The following is an 8,963-nucleotide window of genomic DNA, read 5'->3' as shown; positions in this document are numbered from 1 at the left end:
CCAATTCCTGCAACAGTCAACAATACAATGATGACAATAGTTCCAGAAGCTTCATTTTTAGCTGCCACGCCGCATAGAGACCAATATTTTGCCTTAACTCGTGAACAGTATAAGGAGTGTATGATTTTCAAGCAACCAGAAAACAAACTACTTTGTTCAGATAAACAATCAAAATATAACACCGGCTCACAGGTTTACGCTTGGGAATTTAACCTATTAAAAAACATATCTGACAATACGTGTAATGTGCAAGAAACAAAATCGAACATTATTTGGAGTCCCCTGTATCATGCGAACCAATGGATATTCGGGTCAAAAAACAATACAACAGTTACGGCCGTCTGTAAGGGCATCACGACTCATTTAGAACTACAAGGTGCAACACTGCTGAAATTACAAGACGACTGTGTACTCAAACACCAAACGTCTACAATTCAGACACATCAAACGCTTACCGACACCATGTATGAATCTTACATTGCATTTGGTGAGATACCTGTCATCAATAACTCAGAATTATGGTCAAAGTTTAAAGGAAGTTCATTGAATCTCAGCAATGAACTTAAACAGTTAAAGCTACTTCACAATACTCTGAAAGATGAAAAATTCGCTGAATTACCACACAAACTACAGACGGACAGCATGCACCACTACGCAATTAATTCCATAACCCTAATTCTTGTCGTTGGAGCCATCATATGGATGATATGGAAAATAAAGCAGGTAAAGCGTCCAGAAGTCAATCAGCCAACACAACCTCTCACACCAAACGCGATGCCACGAACAAGATTTACTTTGGAGCCTGAAACAATTACATAGCTTCTCAAATTCTCATGATGCTATAAACTCTAAATTTTATATTCTTAAGTTTATATAATATTGTATAACTATTTATTGTTTAAAAATTATATGTGTATTTATATATCCACAAAATGTTGTAATTATTTTTTTTTTATTTTTTTTTGATTTTTTAAAAAAAAAACACACATAATGCATTGCAAATCAAATTAATCATTGCTCATAGATTCATTCTTGAATAACGTAATTCAAGCCGGGCAGAATGTTAAGTTTAACAAACCTAACATATTTTAGCTCGCTTGTAATCATGCTTATGCAGCAAATAAATATTGTAAATATTTACGTTTATAAGTTCAATAACTTCACATATTGTATTTATGCTTATGCAGCAATATGTGAAATTTAAATTATTATTTTAGTCACCAATAATTGTAATTATTATTATGCTTAGTAAGTAATTCTATACTATATAAGGTAACAATATTAATAATAAAATTTGAAAGCGAAAACAATCGTCTTTACTTCACAATCAAAAATTGGTTATTGGTAGATGTGCCTTTTAACCACTGTAGAAACAAAATAAAAATTATTTACTTACTTGGCTAGCGGTTTATGTGCCTGCAAGCCTTTCATCTTAACTACCTGATTATTGGTTTATGTGCCTAATAGTCAGTGTAACAAAGTAAGCAAATACAGACATTGATACCACCTCAGATTACGTGGTATACAGTACATAAAGTACTCATCCATGTTGTTATAAAAAAAGCCATTCTACCTCTTGGGCAATTGTCAGAAGAAGCTCAAGAAGCCCGCAACAAGGAATGCCGAGCTATGAGACAAACATCAACACAAAAATGTTCAAGAGTTGAGTGTAACTTAGACCTTATGCATAAACTACTTGAATCTTCCGATCCAAAAGTTACAACTTATCGTTGTTTACGAATATGTAATAATAATTTCTCATATCCTGAAGTTTTAGATTTGATAGACAATGAATCCGAAATATATAATAACTTTGATTGTGATACTGATTGAAATTAATTAATAATCTAGATATGTTAATAACATCGATGTTGCGCATTACTGTATAGCGTGAGTCAGAACGTAATGTGTTATAATTTGTTTGTTTTTCAACTGATTTCCTTGAAATTGGAAATATAAATAAATTAAATGTTTATAAAATTATAAATTTTTTTTTATTATTACTTATTATGTTTGTTTTTGAAATAAGTGGTGTTTATTGAAGGTCATATTTTCCGTTATTTTTAGGCTGCTTTCTGAAGCCTGAAATAGGTGTAAAACACAGAGTGCGCAGGCCAATTTTTTTTTTTGTTGTAAAGTTTAACTATTTAGCTATTAGTAGGAAAAATTTCATGAAAAAACTCGGATACATTTTTTGGGTATCGCAGATAGAAGTGAAAATGGCCATGAAAAAAATCCTGACTTTTTGTGCAATTTCGCTAATAAAATTTTATTGATAATTAAAATTGAAATTTTTTTTACACATAATGAATAACAATATCGTAAGCTTTAAAAAAATCAAAAATGATAATTTTTGAATAAATAGTAAAAAAGCTATAATGGTTTAAAGTTGGTTCAATTTTTACGAAATCATAATTTCGCTAAAGTTGCATAAACTGCAAATAACTTAGGAACTAATGGGCGGATCATGCCCATTTTTTGCATGAAGTTGTGTTGCTATGTACGTCAGGTATATATATAGTCCAATAAGTGTAAAAAGTTTTTTTTAACAATAATAAACGATTTAATATGAAAATTTTGTATAGGGGGTGGGTGTGTCAGTGGGCGGAAAACCATAAAAAAATTTTGGAATCTAGATAATAACGTAAGTTTTCCGGACACCAAAATTCAGCTTTCTACCTATCATAGTTTTTAAGTAATCTTGGGACCACGGTAAAATACCCCTGTTTGGACAAAAATTTCGGGTAGTTCCGGTAGGCCGATTGGGCTGAAATTAGATTTAAAAGAAAGATCAACTCAAAAACTATATTTTAAGAAAATTTCATATCAATATCTCTACTGGTTCCGAAAATATCGAATTATGACCGCCTAATTTTGTATTTTGTCACACTGTGCGGTGGTGCTGGTATAGGGTGTGAACTATATGTATTTGTGAATTGCACTGTGTTCTGTGAAGGAGGCGGTGGAGGAATTGGTGCTGCTTGTGCCACGTATGAATTAGCATATTGTGTTGGTGTACTTTGCACAGTAAGAGGAGGGGGATAATTTCTTATAACGGACTGTAGACTTGGTGTTCTTTGAAGGGGTGGTGCTTCTGACTCATTTAAAGTACGTTTATTCAATTTTATATATAGTGCATATATAAATGTTGAAAAAATAATAATTGCTACTACCAAAATTGTCATCGCTGTTGTTATAGTTTTTCCATGGAAATGTAATTCCTCGATCTTCTTCAGGTTATCCTGTTGTCTCCAGACAATATCTTCAAACGTTAGTGATTGATTTCTCCCTTCAATATTTTCTGTGTAGCTTGGGGGCAGCACAAACACTTGGTGTGTCTTCATTACTTGGACTATTAACCTGTAGGGAGCAATTACTAAAAGTCAAAAAATAATTCCCGTCCAATATTAGTTTTCTCTGATCACAAGTACTGTTTAACTTTCCTTTTCGTACGTTTATCAGTATTACCATATCGCTCTCCACCTCGATAACCTTTTCCTCTGTATTTCTAATTACTGTACATGTTCCGGTAAAAACACAAATAGCACTTAGCTTAAGTTCAAAAACTGATTTGTCACTTTCATAACGATATCGCTTTCCAGCTATTTCCACTGTTGTTTCCAGAACTGTGTTTATTTGGTTTCCTTTAGCATTTGGAATAGGGACTATTAACCGTTTTTCCACAGTTAATGTCTCCGCAGGTACTTTTATTACCAACACAATTGATTTTTCCTTAAAAGTAGCCGTTCCTAATTTGATTTGTCTCAATTTCTCAAACCCAATGTCGAATCTTTGTATTTCTTCCCGGCTCAAGATGTTGGGTTGTATTATGCCCGATTTTGCTGAAACGACGTTTTCCTGTATTCGTTCGACTTGTCTTCGGAGACTTGAAATGGTAAATAATTGTGCAATAGCCATATTTTTATCCAGTACATCTCTGCGAATATCACCTAGTACCTTTACATTGTTTTTTAAAATTTCACGGTCCTTCTGTATCACTTCCCTTAGTTTCTCCAGCGTTCTGTTGAAACTATTATTTATGTTAACCTGTTGATTTTCTGCTGTTATTAGTTCATGATTGTTATGATCCAATGCTGCCAAATGTCCTTCAATGATTGTTTTGTCTTCGTCATCTAACGTTCCAAACGCCCAACTCAGTAGACGTCCTCCTGCATTTATTAATCCTCTTTTAAAACGATGTGGCAAAAATGTATGCAACATATTTTCCGTTAGGTTAATTTCCGTATCTATTAATGTTTTATAATTAATATTTTTTACCGTTTTATTTACTGATTGATGAAGCTGCTTCAAAAGTTTTTTAATTTCGTACGGATTTACTGTGTGCAAAATGTAGTTGTATTTACTAACTATTTTTGTTTTCCCCACATTTATTTCTGTATATCCTATTTCTGTATCGATTTTTTCGATATATAATTCCGCTATTCCGTAACTAATCCTTCCAAGTAAGAGTACTGATAGAACCATCAACTGTCAAGAATACAATGTTGCTTGTTAATAGTTTTCTAATTTTGTCTATTTTTTCTATGTAATTTAAGTAGATTGTTGTGGAATATTTTTTCCATTCCTGAAATTATAATCTTAGCATTTACTGGACTAGTAATTTCTGTTATTGGGAAAGGTCCCACCCAAATAGGTGAAAACTTATTTCTTCTACTTGTATTCTTCAACCATACCCCATCTCCTACTTTAAACATTCTGTTTTTAGAATTCTTATCATGATCTTTGCTTTAAGTTTCGCCAACTCCTGATTTTTTCGAACCACGTCGTATGAGCGTTGAATTTGATATTTCAAAATTTTTGAAAAATCGTCGTGGTTGTATAGTGGTGTTGGTTTTCTTTTTAGTGTTACAGGAATTTCGAATTCGAACCCAATTAGTGTTTTCGATGATGTCTGCTTTGTTGCAGAATGCACTGTATTGCAACCACTCATCCCAGTTGGATCCATCCAATTTAACGAAACTTCTTAAAAATTCCGCTAAAGGACGATGACTTCTTTCCAAAGAGCCATTTGCCTGTGGATGATATGGAGTAGTTTGTATCTTTTTAACACCAAGAATTTTGCAGGTTTCTTTGAATAATTTTGATGTGAAGTTAGTCCCATTGTCTGTCACTAGAACTTTTGGTATATTGAATTTTGAAATTATTTCGTTAAAGAATTTCCTTGCTACTGTCGTAGCTTCCCCATCCTGTAATGCTGTACATACCAAATACTTAGAAAAATCATCCTAAAATGTTAAAATTAGTTTATTCCCACTCTCTGTAGTAGGTAGTGGACCTACAATATCCATAAACACTTTGTCGAATGGTCTTTGAGGGGTATCCGTCAAAACCATCGGCATTTTCTCTACCCTAGAGCTCTTGTTCTTCTGGCAATGTTGACATATTCCGACGTAGTCTTTTATTTGTCTTTGCATGCCTGCCCATTTAAACTGTTTTCGTATTCGAAAATACGTTTTAACAGCCCCTTGATGTCCTCCAATAGGTGAGTCGTGGAATTTCTTTAACATTTCCTTTGCATCTTCCACTTCCTCTTTTTCATTTTGCTCCACTTTATTTTTGTATTCCTTTAGATTTGTTGCTCTTTTATTTCCTCTCGTAACTACTGCTATTGCGTTTTTGATTGTTTTTCCCGGTTTGTACAAAATTTCAAAATCGTATTCCAACAATTTCAACCGGAATCTTCCTAAACGTGTGTCTTGGTCTTTAAGATTTGCTATACCTCTTAATGGCTTATGGTCAGTAAATATTTTAAAATGTCTTCCCAATAAATAAGACCTAAAATTTCTAGTTGCCCAAACTATCGCAAGAAATTCCTTTTCTATAGTTGAATATCTTTTCTCCGTATTACTCAGAGCACGGCTTGCGAAATGAAGTGGTAAATCAGAACCTACTTCTCCTTGAGACAATACTGCACCTAACGCTTCATTACTAGCGTCGGTTGTTAAAACAAAAGGTTTTGAGAAATCTGAATATTGAAGTATAGGAGGCTTCGTTATTGCAGCCTTTAGTCTAATCATTGCTTCTTGGCAACTGTCGTTCCATTCGAACTTTTCTCCCTTCCTTAGTAATTTATTAAGTGGTAAAGACACACTCCCTGCTTGTGGGATAAATTTCCTATAATAATTCATAAGTCCCAAAAATGATTGCAGTTCCTTAACATTTCGAGGTCCTGGGATAGACTTAACACACTTGGTTTTGTCTGGATCTGGAATTACTCCTTTGTCCGAACATTTATGTGCAAGGTAAACGACTTCTCGTCTTAAAAACTGACATATCTCCGTTTGTAATATTAAATTATTTTCTTTTAGTGCTTGTAATACTCTCCTTAACCTTTGGTCGTGTTCGTTTAAATTCCTTTCGTAGATAACAATATCGTCAAAATAGACGAAGCAATCTATCCCTTGTAACCCTGTTAAAGTACTATTCATAATTCTCTGCATCCTAGTTGGTCTTAAATTTCATCAATTCTAGGAATTGGAAACACCTGTTTAATGGTTTTTTCATTTATTTTTCTAAAATCAACCACGAAACGCCATTTCTTTTCCACATCTGACCTTTTTGGTACAAGTATTATAGGAGAGTTCCATGGTGATTTTCTCCTTGTTATTATCCCTTCATCCAGCATTTCACTAACTTGCTTATTAATTTCTTCCTTATGTGCTTCTGGTAATCTATATTGTCGTTGATTTACCGGTATTTGATCATGACTTGTTGGAATTTCGTGTGCCAATACTGATGTGTAGGACAGTTTATCTCATGGTAAGTGAAATACATCGTTATATTCCTTAATTGTCTGAGTAATTAACCGTCTTTCTTCATTGTTTAAACGCTCATCCAATCTTATTAATTTCAGTAATTTTCCGTACCTTTCCTGTAAGTTTACTTCTTTGTTCAAATTAACATTAGGGACATTGTACTCATAGTACTCATTCATATCACTGCCCTTTAATTCAATTTCACTATTCATTTCAACTGCATAGTTGTTTGCATTCAAAATTCTAACAAAACCTATTCCGTTTTTTACTTCTGTTAAACATTCACCTGAATAGACATTTCTAACTATTTCCTTTTTATGTATTACGAGTGTTCCTTCTTTAGGCACTACTTTTACTGGAATAATCATTGTTGATCTACCTGGGATTGTCATGCTTTCTGCTATACAAACCCGACCATGATCTACAATACTTACCAGTGGTAAAGTAGCTAATTCCTCTTTATTCTTAAAAAATTTTAAAACCTTTTTAATTGTGTCTGTAGTAGATCAGTTCCACAGTTCATCTCGACCTAGAAGTCCGTCTGCTGGTAACTGGCTACCCACTGGCACTACATGCATTTTGAATTGTATAGCTGGAAATTTTCGATGTTCAATATTGACCGTACCCAATGTACTTATATTGCCTCCAAAAGCTCCCGTAAGACCCTTTGTGTCTTTGGTGTTTATATCTTTTAAATTGATTAACGCCTCTGTTTTTATAAGGCTGGTGTCTGCTCCCGAGTCAACTAAAAGTCGAAGTTTATTCCCCACTGCACGTTTGCAAGGTACTTCTACATAGGCATCATCAAACGATTGACTACTGCTGCCTTTGGCATTGTAACTCACCCCTTTTGCCCGTAGTACTCCTATTTGTTCAAACACCCACTCTGATTTTTCTTTCCAGTAATCCGATAATATTGAACAATACGAAATTAGTAATGTAACTATACATGTCCAAGTACTGAACATATATTTGTTCACCCTCAACACTATATTATTCAATTTCGGCTTTTTCAAATAACTAATTTTTTCCTCTGAATTTTTAAACCCTATTTGGTTGGTCAAATTTTCTTGCACTTCCTTATGTTTTATCGTGATTATACCATGATTCTTTGAATTAACCGCTTTGGCTCCTAAATTCTTCTTCTTATTATTTGTACTCGTTCGGTTCCGAACATTGTTGTTGCTGTTACTTTTAGTTATTCGTGCAGGTCCTAAATTAAATTGACATTTACTTTTTGAATTTACGGCAGTCCAGTCTAATGTCTTAGACTGGGCCGGTTGAAGTTTCCCGACGGGTTTGGTACTGTTATTCTGCAAGTTTCTGCAAAATGTCCTTCTTTGCCGCATCTAAAACATCTAATATTATCACTCAAAGGTCTTCCACTTGGTCTGCTAAAGTTTGGATTACTGTGCTTTAAAGGTACTGAATGGTTTTGCCAGTCCCTGTCTTGTCTCACATTACTGTAGTTATTTTGTTTCCCACGTCCTGTATGTCCCAATTTACAAAATTTATTCTGTTCATGTCCTCTCACTCCACAAGAAGTACAATACAATTTGTTTAGTCTACTGAAACAATCCTTTGTATCGTGTCCCGTCTTCTTGCAGAAATTGCAGGCCGATTTTTCTTGTTTTACTGTCTCCATAGGATGTTCTCTACATTTGGGTCCATTTTCATGCCCATATACTCCACAATTTGTACAGTATGGCGTATTTTGTCTTTCTAGGCAGTATGCCCATCCATGTCCGTCTTGTTTACAAAACGTACATTTCATTTCTGTTCGATTCTCTGTGGTGGACATGTTTATATTTGAACGTGATTCACCCAATAATTCTTCGGCTGATTCTGCAATAAAAATTAGTTTCTGGATAGGATCATTCTCTAACCCAATAAACCTATGCTTTAAACTATTGTCTTTCAAACCCTTAATAAAACAACGTACTGTTAGTCGCCTGTATTCTCCTAACTGTGACAGAATTTCACTCTCACCTCCTTGATTTTTTATTAGTTGTTCGGCTTCATGTAGTAATGCCTCCAGTTTACCTCCAAATGAACTCGCCGACTCATTCTGTCTTTGTTTGGTACAAGTTAGATCATTCCTTATGTGTTCCAATGTACGTTTCCTGAGGTATGTACGTTTAACCGCCTCACACAATTCATTTACCGTGTTGAATGGTCTACCCGCGA

This window comes from Teleopsis dalmanni, chromosome 1, assembly GCF_002237135.1.
Source record: "Teleopsis dalmanni isolate 2A chromosome 1, ASM223713v2, whole genome shotgun sequence".
Taxonomy (NCBI): Eukaryota; Metazoa; Arthropoda; class Insecta; order Diptera; family Diopsidae; genus Teleopsis; species Teleopsis dalmanni.
Note: the sequence above shows the minus strand (reverse complement) of the source record.